We start from the raw sequence: 11,936 nt of genomic DNA, 5'->3' as shown, positions 1-11,936 counted from the left end.
GCTGATTAATCCGTTCCAATCATTGTCTATCAGGAGTATTTGGGCTCCAAATGGATGGATACCTGACACCACAGCCCCTCCCAGCAGAAGCCGGTGCACACTGATAAGGAACATCTTTCTACTACTGCATGGATTGAAATGAGCGTGTTCTCTGGGCAGTGCCAAACTCTAGGCATTGTACACTGCAGCCATCCAAGCTTCCTTCTCCTAGAAATGGAGCGCAAAGGTCTGTGTCACCAAAAGTCCCTGTGGCTCAGAAGATCTAGCCAGTTAGCACCTTATAGCCAGGAAGGAATGACTTTCTTTCTTTCTTTCTTTCTTTCATATTTATTTATTTTACTGGTAGCTCCCAACCCTGCTGGAAGGTTATAACTTGCACATCTCCTGTGCTGGTCAAAGACCGAAATAAAGACTATGACTATACACATCTCTTTGTGGGTTATTCACCACTTTGGTTTCCATCCCATTCCTGGCCCTAGAGATTTGAGCCAAATCTGAACATGAACCTGGATCCAAACCCAAAGCCAGTTCAGAGAGGGGTTTTCAGTGGACAGAACTGAACCCAAACCAAAAGATTTATAGTTGCCTTCAACTTGATAATTTGCCTTTTGGAGGGGTCCCATTTCAGATCCCACAACAACCCCTGGATTCTGTGTGTCCTCAGAATAGGAGCAGGGCTAGCCAACCAATAAACAGGACAGGCAGATGCTGGGCGGGGGGGGGGGATCAGAAATTGAGAGGCAACTAAGCCAACTACTCTGAAAAACTCAAGGAGAGGAAACACAGCACTCCCCACCCCAGAATCCTGGGAGAGCATAGTTTGCAAGGGGAAATGTGTCCCACCCCAGCCTCTGGTTTTCTCAATTGCAGTCGCTTCCTTTCACTTTTAAGCAGGATTGTTCAAGAAATCCCTGAATACAACCCCTCTTCCCTGGCATAGCAGAGGCAGCAAAATTAACGCTCATCTAAGATAACAAAATAATTTGTGCCAGCCCTGCAGAGGGTTTAGTGAGGTGCCAACATGCATTTGGACATTATAGCTTGTGTGCAATCACGTATGCATGTTTGTTTACTTGTATGCACACTGAGTAATTCTCACAATGGGTACTTGGGAATGGTGCCATAATTCAATGGCAAGGCATATGCTTTGCTTGCAAAAGGTCTCAGGTTAAATCCCTGGCATTTCTAGGCAAGGTTAGGAAAGATTCCCTGTCTGAAACCCTAGAAAGCCACTGTCAGTTAGTGTAGACATTACTGAGCTAGATGGATCAATGATCTGATTTGGGCAGTTTTATATGTTCTGTGTATGCACATTTATTTTATGTGTTCAGTCCTAATTATGCATGCTTGGGCAAGCATGTTTCTGGATGATATCCCTTCCAGTGGAGACCACAGCCGAGATGAAGCAGGAAGCAGACATGCAAGAAATGTATCAAAATGCAAATGAGCAGCAGCACATGCTGGGTAGACAAATAGCATTGCTGCATAGTGTTTGGAAGACAACTGTACATAAATATACAGTTATCATGGATGCACTAGTTCACACAATTGCACATAAGTACCATGCATGCACAAGGGAACACACAATCATCTCCCAGGATTTATTTGGGTTCTCCAGCTATGCACATCTACTCTCATTCTTATGACCTCTTTTATATATATGTACACATGTTTGATGCCATGTGTAATGTCCACACAGGGCTTGAATCTCTGTCTGAAAACCCTAGCTCTATTTTCATGATATATCCAGGCCAGGGTGAGTGAATGTGCATATGTGACATGGCAGCAGATCCTACTCCTTGAGGTCATTCACACCATCAAGAACTGTGTTCTACCCAGGTTTGGGTGCTGTGTGTGCTCTCAATTTTCGGTTGTGTGGAAGCAAGGTAAGAGGAAAACCTAGATAGCTTTTCCTCCTACCTTGCTTCCACACAACCAAAAACTGGAAGCACACACAGCTCCCAAACCAGGGTAGAACACAGTATTTGATGGTGTGAATGAATTCCCTGAATCAATGCATGTTATCTTGACTGTCTGTGTGAAGTCAATGCATATACAACTGTACACATGAAGGCAATTTCCACACACTTTGTAACCCTGGGAAAACAAGGTCCCCATTGCAGGGAGAGAGCCCTGCATGCCTACAGACCCTTGCTAAGAGGCACCTTGCATGTGGCGGCAGGGGGAGAGCAAGTGGGCAGAGCCACTGTGACCCTCTTCATCCCCAGCACAGTGTTCTCCCAACAACTGTTGCTGGGGCCTCCTTGAGTATCTGTTTGGATTGTGAGTCCTCTGGGGACAGGGAACCATCTTATTCTTTTTCCCCCTATGAACCACTTTGAGACTTTTTGTTGGTTGAAAAGTGGTATAGGAAGGAAGGAAGGAAGGAAGGAAGGAAGGAAGGAAGGAAGGAAGGAAAAGAAAAGCAGACATTCAAGTGAATGGGCATTGATTTCTCCTCTCTGCACAGTCACTCACCCTGGCTATGTCATGAGAAGAGGGCTACCGGGAACCCAATGTACCGACAGAGAAGCCATACTTTTCTTCCTCCCACCCTGCCGTCTTGTTACAGGTGTTTAATTTTTTTCCACAGTTACTCCTTAGATTCAACTATGAAGCTAGCCCAGAATCCCCCAGTTGAGGAAGCTTGATTCCCCGTCATGTCTCTTCTCTCACTAGAGGAAGCCTGCAGCAGGATCCCTTCTAGACCAGGGATTCTCAGCGTTGGGTCCCCAGATGTTGTTGGACTTCAATTCCCATAATCCCTAGCCCCAGTGGTCTTTGGTTGGAGTTTATGGGAGTTGAAGTCCAAGAACATCTAGAGGCTCAATGGTGAGAATCCCTGCTCTAGACCACTCTAGACCAAAAGGATATCCTGCCCAGTTTGAACAAACTATTGTCTTTGGAGCCTTGGAATGGTCTGAAGAGGAGGACAGTGCAGGAGTGACAGCAAAATAACCAAACATTGATTCCTGCTCATCTCTACCCTGCTGCCCTTCTCTATATCAAGACCAGGGAGTCAGGAGCCTCAAAGAAAGATCCACCAGGAAGAGACCTGCCATGGCAACCAAGCCATGGCAACTCTGCCACAAGATGTAGTGACAGCCAACAGCCTGGATGGCTTTAAGAGGGGTTTAGATAAATTCATGGAGGACAGGACCATCAATCACTACTAGTCTGAGGGCTATAGGCCACTTCCAGCCTCAGAGGCAAGATGCCTCTCAATACCAGTTGCAGGGGAGCAACAGCAGGAGAGAGGGCTTGCCCTCTCCTCTTGTCTGTGGGCTTCTCAGAGGGCTCTGTGGTGAGCCACAGTGTGAAACAGAATGCTGGACTAGAGAGGCTTTCCTCCCCAACCCTGATACTGGGAGATAAACTCAAACTACCGTGAGACATCTTTTTCACAGGGTCATGGATCTTTTCTGAGCTTATGAGTATCTGCATAGCATACTGAGCAAGAAAATTATTGAGAACATAGGAGCTGAGAGGCATCCCTAGATGGGATGCTTGGACTAGATGGGCAGGGCTGTTCTTATGTTTTTATGTTCTTGACTATAGGAGATGCTCCAGCAAAGTGGCTTGGGCTTTCTGAGCAGGAATATCACGGTTGGCAGTCAATGTGTTCAAAGTTGCTCGAGGTCTAGAAGCACCTAGAAGCGTGGCTGAGGAAATGGCTGCCTTGGGCCCTGGTCTGCTTTCCCCAGCCCCCACACCATGTATGTTGGCAGCAGGTGGGGAGGTGACCGCAACGAAGGGGACTGTGTGGCAGTAGCTCCGGTTACACAGCAGTAGCAAGTGCTTGAGAACAGCAAGACAGCAAAAAGGGCTTTTAGTGAGAATGAATAATTCACATTTTGAGCAATGTCCTGGCGACAGGAAGAGTCCAAATAGGTCCCCAGGGCATGGCCCACCGAGGGAACAGTGCGAGGGAGATGTCATGAAAAGAGGGGCAGGGAGAGCAGAAGGGCGAAGTGTAACGGAGGGGAGCTTGGGTAGGGTTGGCAGAGGAAAGAAGGGAGCGGGCTTCCGAGCTTAGAATAGCCATGTAGAAGGGAGGGGCAGCTTCACTTTCTGTTGAAGAACTGCGTCAGGAGAAGCTGTGCCTACCCAAATTCCTCTTTCTGCATGGCTACTGAAGGCTGGTTGTCCTAGCTCTTGGTGGCGTACATAAGACCATACATAAGAACAGCCCGGCTGGATCAGGCTCAAGCTATGATGGATTAACGTAGGAGCAAATGGCCCCGTGTTTTTGAGGGCCCCGCATGCCTGGCTTCCAATAAATATCCCTTTCCTGCTAAATGTGCCTTTTAAGAGAAGGCCCAGCACAGCATCTGTCCAGTGGCTGTTGCTGGTGCTTACCACATTTTTCTTTTTAGAGTATGAGCCCTTTGGAGACTGAGAATCATCTATCCACTCTTTATTTTTCTATGTAAACCACTTTGAGAATTTTGATTGAAAAACAGTATATAAATGTTCACTGTTGTAGTAAGTTATGCTGGCCTTGGGCCGAAATAAACAAATAAACACTGTTGTAGTAAGTGTGAGTTTGTGGCTTGGCCTCCCATACTCCAAAATATAGCAAATGAAAAAAATTGAATTACTTTACTATGCAAGTAAATAATTTATGTTTTAATATTTATGTGCATTTTTGAAAATTTGGGGCCCCTTTATAAAATATGCTACAGGCCCCGCACTAGTTTAATCCAGCCCTGGGCTCAAGGCCTATCCAGTCCAGCATCCTGATTCACACAGTGGCCCACCAGATGCCTCTGGGAAGCCCATAGGCAAGAGCTGGGGGCATGCCCTCTCTCCTGCTGTGGCCCCCCTGCAACTGGTATTCAGGGGCATCTTGCCTCTGAGGCTGGAGGTGGCCTAAAGCCACCAGACTAGTAGTAACTGATAGACCTGTCCTCCATGAATTTATCTAAACCCTTCTTAAAGCCACCCAGGCTGCCGGCAGTCACCACATCCTGTAGCAGAGAATTCAACAAGTTGATTATGTGTTGTGTGAAAAAGTACTTCCTTTTGTTGATCCTAAATTTCTTGTCAATAAGTTTCATTGGATGATCTCTAGTTCTAGTGTTATGAGCTGCGGAGGGAGGAGAAAAACTTCCCTCTCTCCACACCACGCATAATTTTATAGACCTCTATCATGTCTCTCCTCAATCTTCGTTTTTCTAAACTAAAAAGCCCCAAGGTGCTGTAGCCTTACCTCATAACGAAGGTGCTCTAGTACATCATGGCAACTGAGGCAGAACCTAGAGAGGCTGAGATCTGGAGCAAGATAAAAGAGTTGTACTAAAGTAGCCCCACCTGCCTCTCTCTAGAACTAGCAAGACCCTAGAACCTTTATTAAAACACCCTTTTTGCTGCCAACTCTGGGAAAATTCACTTGGTCCTGCTTTCTTCTTCTCCCAGCCTGATACTGGGAGATAAAACTCAAACTACGGTGACACATCTTTTCCAAGGGGTTATGGATCTTTTCTTAGCTTATGGGTAGCTGTATAGAATGCCGGGCAACAAAATTAATGAGAGCATAGGAGCTGGGAGGCATCCAGAGAAGAAGGGAGAGGACAAGACTTGCAGGTCCGTATTTTCTTTCCAAATGCTTCATTTGATGTTTTCAAATCAAACACAAAACATATAAAATATTGGCAGGTGTGCTGGGAATTGGGATATGTAGAAATAAATGTTAAGTATATACTGAGGAAACACCTTACAAATTATATGTTGACTTTTATAGGACTCGTTTTATTGCAGGTCAGTATTGATGTGCACTGTTGACAAAAGGCAGGATTAAGAGATGACTTCTGTTTAAGAGATGACTTCTGTCCACATACTACTCATGAGCCATTTGGGGTGGGGGGCATCCTGTCTTTGGTGACATGATTTGGAAATGTCTCACCTTCCTTTGTTCTTGATGTGCAATCCCACCTGATTCTTAAAATATTATGAATTTTTAAAATATTGATTTTATGAATCCATAAAACTTTTTATGATTCATAAAATACTATGCATTTGGATTTTTTATCACTTGTTTTGAGTCTGGGCATGTAGAGAAACCATTACAAACCAATGCAGAGCGGGGGAAGTTGTTGGCTCAAGATCCCTGAGTTTCCTCTTGGCTTGGCTCGACTTTTCAGCTTGTAGCCCTTCTCCAGGTAACTGTGAATTCTACCTACTCTACGTCTAGCTACTCCCAGGAGAGAATTCCGACCTTCTTAAGTCAGTTATTTGAAAATAACATGGCTTGCTAAGATGAATTCAAGGGCCAACACATCCTTTTGCTTAAACAAAAGGATTTGTAATGTTTGGAATTAATTTAATGTTCATAATATGGAATGTTCGGAAGACTGGTTTGCAGTTAGAGAAAAGAAAGACCAGAATTATCTAGGCAGACAAACTTCAATGGCCTGGCAGAATCGGTCTACGTCATCACCCCACATAAAACGATCTCAGGCTTTCAGTCCTCAAATCCACTTGAATACCTTACTAACCCCTGGGATCTGTCTTCCTGAAGAAAATTACTTTGTTCTCTCTGTTCCTAGACATTCCATCATTTTTATACACAGGTGTCTAAAAGAATCTCTTTACCCTTTTCCATGCCCTGGTTGAAATCACTCTAGCAATTCCCAGGTCATCTTTTCCCCACCCACTAAAATGAAAGCTTGTTTGTGTATTCAACTTAAGCACCTTCTGTCTGGCCCTTTGTGAACCAAATCTGATCTGTTTTCCTTGTAATATCTCTATTCTGAATAATATTTTCTCTATCCTGTAATTTTTGGTTTCACAGTGTCCCTCTGAATGTGCTGATGTGAGACGAGTCTTTTGCAGTCCAGACCTGCCAGTTCACAGTGTTTTACCTTTTTAATTCATTCATTAGATCACACAAAGCTCCTTACACTTGTACAATGATGTCAGCGACAACATCTGTAATATTTAGACTTTTGCCAAACATGGACTGAAAGAGGAACACAAAACATGTGTGTGTGCGCGCGCATGCACACACACACACACACACACACATGCCTCTCCATGCAGGCCTTTCACTGCCATATCTCACTACCAGCTCCTGCCTAATATCCTGTCCATTGTTCCCAGCTCCTCAGCCCGCAACCCCCACTGTTTCTGTGCCTAGCCTAGCCATCACGTCTTGCTGCTTCAAGCCCCCTCCCACATTTGCCACTCTCCCTTTCATCACTTCTACCCCACCCGCTGCTGTTCTCTCTGCTGTTTTGACACCTCCCAATTTAGTATAAACCGCCAATATCGTTAGCACTGTTTATTCTTCTGCATTGTTAATGTGGAGACACCACCTGAGCAGGAGGTATCCAAATCATTCTTCCTGAGACCCTGGGCCCCAGCTCCAGTGCCTATTGCTCTGCTTTGCTCAAGGCAGCGCTCCTGGGGGCAAGATCCCTCCCCTTTGGTTATCTTACAGTCATCGGTATCATCTGTATCAATTTTACATACCTGGACTTAAAGTGACAGCCCCTTGCTGATTTCCAGACACAGCCACTATTGCAAGGGAGACAATAAGGACTGTTTCTTGTTAGGAACATGCATGAAGGAGCTCTACAAACAGAGTCAGGCCACTGATTTCTTTAGCTCAGTTACAGGTATACTGTGACTGGCAGCAGCTTTCCAAGAGATATCATTCCCAGCCCTACCTGGAGATGTCAGGAATTGAGCCTGGGACCCTCTTCGTGCAATGCATGTGCTCTGCCACTGAGCTATGCCCCACCACCACCACCACAAGGAGTGATGATGTCTAGGATGGAGATAGCATATCTGCCGACATATCCCTGCTTTCCCATTCAGGTGAATAGGAACATGTTGGCAGGTATGAGACAGGGGCGGGCAATCTTTACATGAGGAAGATGACAAATTAGGGGGGCACCATGAAGCAGCAAAAGGTGCACACGCGCACACACGCGCACACACACACACACACTGCTGCCGCTCTTCAGGGCTCTTCAGGGCCGATCCAACCCTTGCAAACTTTGCAAGAAGCACAGAGGGCAAAGAGACGGCTGTCCTCCCCTCCTCATGCTCCTTGTATCACTTGAAAGAAGCCCAAGGAGAAAAGAGAAGGCTGCTGGCAGCCCCTCCTCCCTGCTCCTCTGTGCCACTTTCAAAGCTTGCAAGGGTCAGTCCTGAAGGGGGGCTGGCTTCCATCAGGGGCATGGAGCAAAGCAGCATTTGGCCCCTTGCCTGCTTGGGCCACCCCTGGATGGAGACAAGAACTGTTAACAGCCCATACAGCCAGGCCTCACTCTCCTATTACCCTTTGTGGTCCTCTGGATGGTGCTAAAATCCATGCATTGAATTGGATCTAAAAGAGACAGTGAGAGCATATAAAGCTCTGGCAGGCAATCCCACTAGTTGGCTCAGAAAATGTGGGTTTCCTTCATTCTCGTATGTGTCTTCTGGTCTGGGTGATCTGGGGGAGGAAGCAGAAGTTCATTCCATCAATCCTATGCCCACACAGGCAAGTTCAAGCCAATGTACAATCCAAACAGGTGCCCCATTTCTGCTAGCAGAAATGTGCCTATTTATATGCACCGATTGCACATAAATTATAGCTGTGCTTGTGCCTGAACAGTTTTCTTTAATTTTGCTTTAATTTTCTCCCACCGAGCCTCAGCAGACACTTTCTCAAGGAAGTGAATGTTCCAGGCATATACTGCACAGCAGAGAATCCACTCAGATCAATGAAATCTTCCATTACCTCAAAAGGAGTAACAGTTCCAGGCACATGCTGTACACTAGTCAATGAAACTCACACAGATCTCAGTCATATTGATGCTCTGATAATAAAATTTATCAGAGTGAATCCCTGGGTGCCTAGATTTTGGGGAAAGACCAGTAATTGTTTCTGTGGCAAAAGTAAAAGGACTTTAAAGGAAAAATCAGTAAGAGCTGACCTGTCTGAAGTTCTGCTACAGTTACATGTGACTGCCTGCTTCTATTTCCCCCCCCCCCATTTCTGGGTTTTTTTAGATTATTTCATGTGCTTGAGAGATATGAAAGATTCAGCCTGTTATGTCTCCTGCTGACCCTCAAAAGTAGAGATGGCATTAATACATTTCACTCTCCGCACTTCTCTTCTATCCAACCCCATCACATACCTGCTTCCTAAACTGTTGCTAATCACTCCCATAGGGACATGTTAGTCCACACCTTACCTATGAGCCTCCAGAGCTCACTGTCCTCTTACAGAGATGAAACAGGAGCCCAAAACAATCAGACCACCAGAAGAGGATGAAATGAAGGTATCTCTGGCTGAATCTACACATGCAGCAGAATGAGTTGACTAAAGTCCTGAAGTGACAGAATGGACTATACCACTGTAGACTGCGGAGGGAGGTGGATCACAGTTTTGAATTCTCCCTTGCACAGAAAAACTCTTACAAGTAGAAAGATAGCACAGTAAGAAATAAGCTGGGCTAAAACTTTTCATTTTGATGTGCTAATTTTCTATTTGCAGGAAGTTTTTGTACATGGAGATAGTTTTTAAAAGGTATTCCCTGCCTCCAGTCTGAAATGGTGCAGTCAATTCTACAGCTTCAGGACTCTGCTATCTCATTCTATTGCATGTTTAGATCCAGCTTCTGCCTCTATTCCTGATAGCACACACACATTCACACGCATTATGCATATCTGTGTGCACATATACACATATGCACAGGAACATACAAATCCATAAACGGTCAGTCACGTATCCACCTACTACATATATGCAAGAAGAGTGTGTGAGCATGCAAGTACACTCATGTGCAAGTAGCTGACAGTGTGTATGAACAGGTATGTTTTTGTATCAGTTCATGTGTACCATATGTATGCTGCTACATATGTATTCATCTTGGTTTATTTATTTTATTTATTTAATAGAGACAGTGCACAGATCTGTTTTGCCAATGTATGCAGGCCGTAATTGTGTGTGTGTGTGTACACGTACTATCTGGAGTAGGAATAAAAATATCTTAACTTCTTCCACTTCTCTGTAGGAGATTTCATCTTGTGTGGAAGCAGCTCCTAATTCTCCCAAGAGGGAGAGGAGTCATCACGGTGCTTATAGCTCTAGTATGCTTAGTTGAGAGGAAGGAGCTCATAAATTTGTCCCCTAAAAGCAGCTGTTTGACATACTAGGAAAATATTATCTCCTCTAGTAGCTGTACTAAAACAGAATGAGCCATTATGTTTGTAACTGAGGTTATAGGAAAAGGAAACATGAGGAGTAAGTGTTTATGTTTTGCCACCTATTGCATATAAATTATAGCTGTGCTTGTGCTTGAACAGTTTTCTTTAATTTTGCTTTAATTTTCTCCCACCGAGCCTTGGAAGACACTTTCTCGAGGAAGTGAATGTTCCAGGCATATACTGCACAACAGAGAATCCACTCAGATCAATGAAATCTTCCATTGTCTCCAAAGGAGTAACGGTTCCAGGCACATGCTGCACACTAGTCAATGGAACACACACAGATCTCAATCATATTGATGCTCTGATAATAAAATTTATCAGAGTGAATCCCTGGGTGACTAGATTCTGGGGGAAAACCAGTAATTGTTTCTGTGGCAAAAGACCCTAAAAGGAAAACTCAGTAAGAGTTAACCTGTCTGAAGTTCTGCTACAGTTACATGTGACTTCCTGCTTGTATTTTTCAGTTCTGTTTTTCTTTGTGAACCTGAATTTTGGGCAGAATTATTGCTAGGTTCAAGACATTGTGTATAATAGCCATGAGAAGAGAAGTAAATATAGCCATGAGAAGAGAAGCAAATTAGCACTTGTCCTGCTATGAAATGTCCTGACTTGGAAATGAAATTACACTGTTGAAGGGGACAGTGGTTACATCTCCCACAGAGAATTCCAATATCTGATTGCATTTGGATGGCATGAGACATTACCATTTTCCCTGTGCATATTCAGCCACTCACATATTACTCACCTGATCAATGTACTTGTGATGCAAAAAACTACACTCATGCCACACTTGAAATGTCAGAGCATCCGTGCTTTTTCCTACCTGGAGATGTGTGATATATGAAACAGCCCTTCCAGTTTCTGATGATGGTGTGTATGTCTTGAACTGAACAAGCACCTATTAACTTTGCTTTTCTATTGATATTGGAGAAGTGGGATGTTATAATTTTCCCCCATTAAACTCAATATCTGCTTCAGAAGCAGCTGCAGTATAATTAATGTGACTGAGTAGCTAAACTGAGGATTAGTCTGCTGCTTTATAGCTTGGACATTTTATTCGCTGATTTGTACCCAGGACCACAGAACCCTGGAGTTCTTTGCAGAATCGTCAAGGACTGATATAGAAAGGAGAATAGTGTTGTGCTGCAAGATTGAGTTCCAAGATTTGCACATGGACTGAATCATCTGGGATCCTTGTTGTCACTTAGCTGAGAAAAAATCAAAATGCCACAATCTAGTGATACTTTTATTAAAAAGTAAAATATGCCATCAAGTCAATTTTGACTCCTGGTGCCCACAGAGCCCTGGGGTTTTCTTTGGTAGAATGCAGGAGGGGTTTACCATTGCCTCCTCCTGCACAGTAGGAGATTATGCCTTTCAGCATCTTCCTATATCGCTGCTGCCCAATATAGTACCAGTGGGGATTTGAACTGGCAACCTTCTGCTTGTTAGTCAAGCATTTCCCCGCTGCACCCAAAATGACACAAAAGCAAGCTTTTGAGTTCTCCAGAACTCTCCATCATATTGGATATTAAGCAAAACAAAAGCAGAAAGGGAGCCTGATTAAGAGTTCTGGAGAACACAAAAGCATGCTTTTGGGGTGTCATTTTGGTTGGTATTACTAGAGTGTGGTATTTGGTTTCCCCCCCCCCCCTTGGATGCACATGGCTGTGACTTTGGCTGAAAATTGCTGTGTATATCTTTGTCACTTCTCTGTGTTATATTTGACT

This window comes from Hemicordylus capensis, chromosome 3, assembly GCF_027244095.1.
Source record: "Hemicordylus capensis ecotype Gifberg chromosome 3, rHemCap1.1.pri, whole genome shotgun sequence".
NCBI lineage: Eukaryota > Metazoa > Chordata > Lepidosauria > Squamata > Cordylidae > Hemicordylus > Hemicordylus capensis.
Note: the sequence above shows the minus strand (reverse complement) of the source record.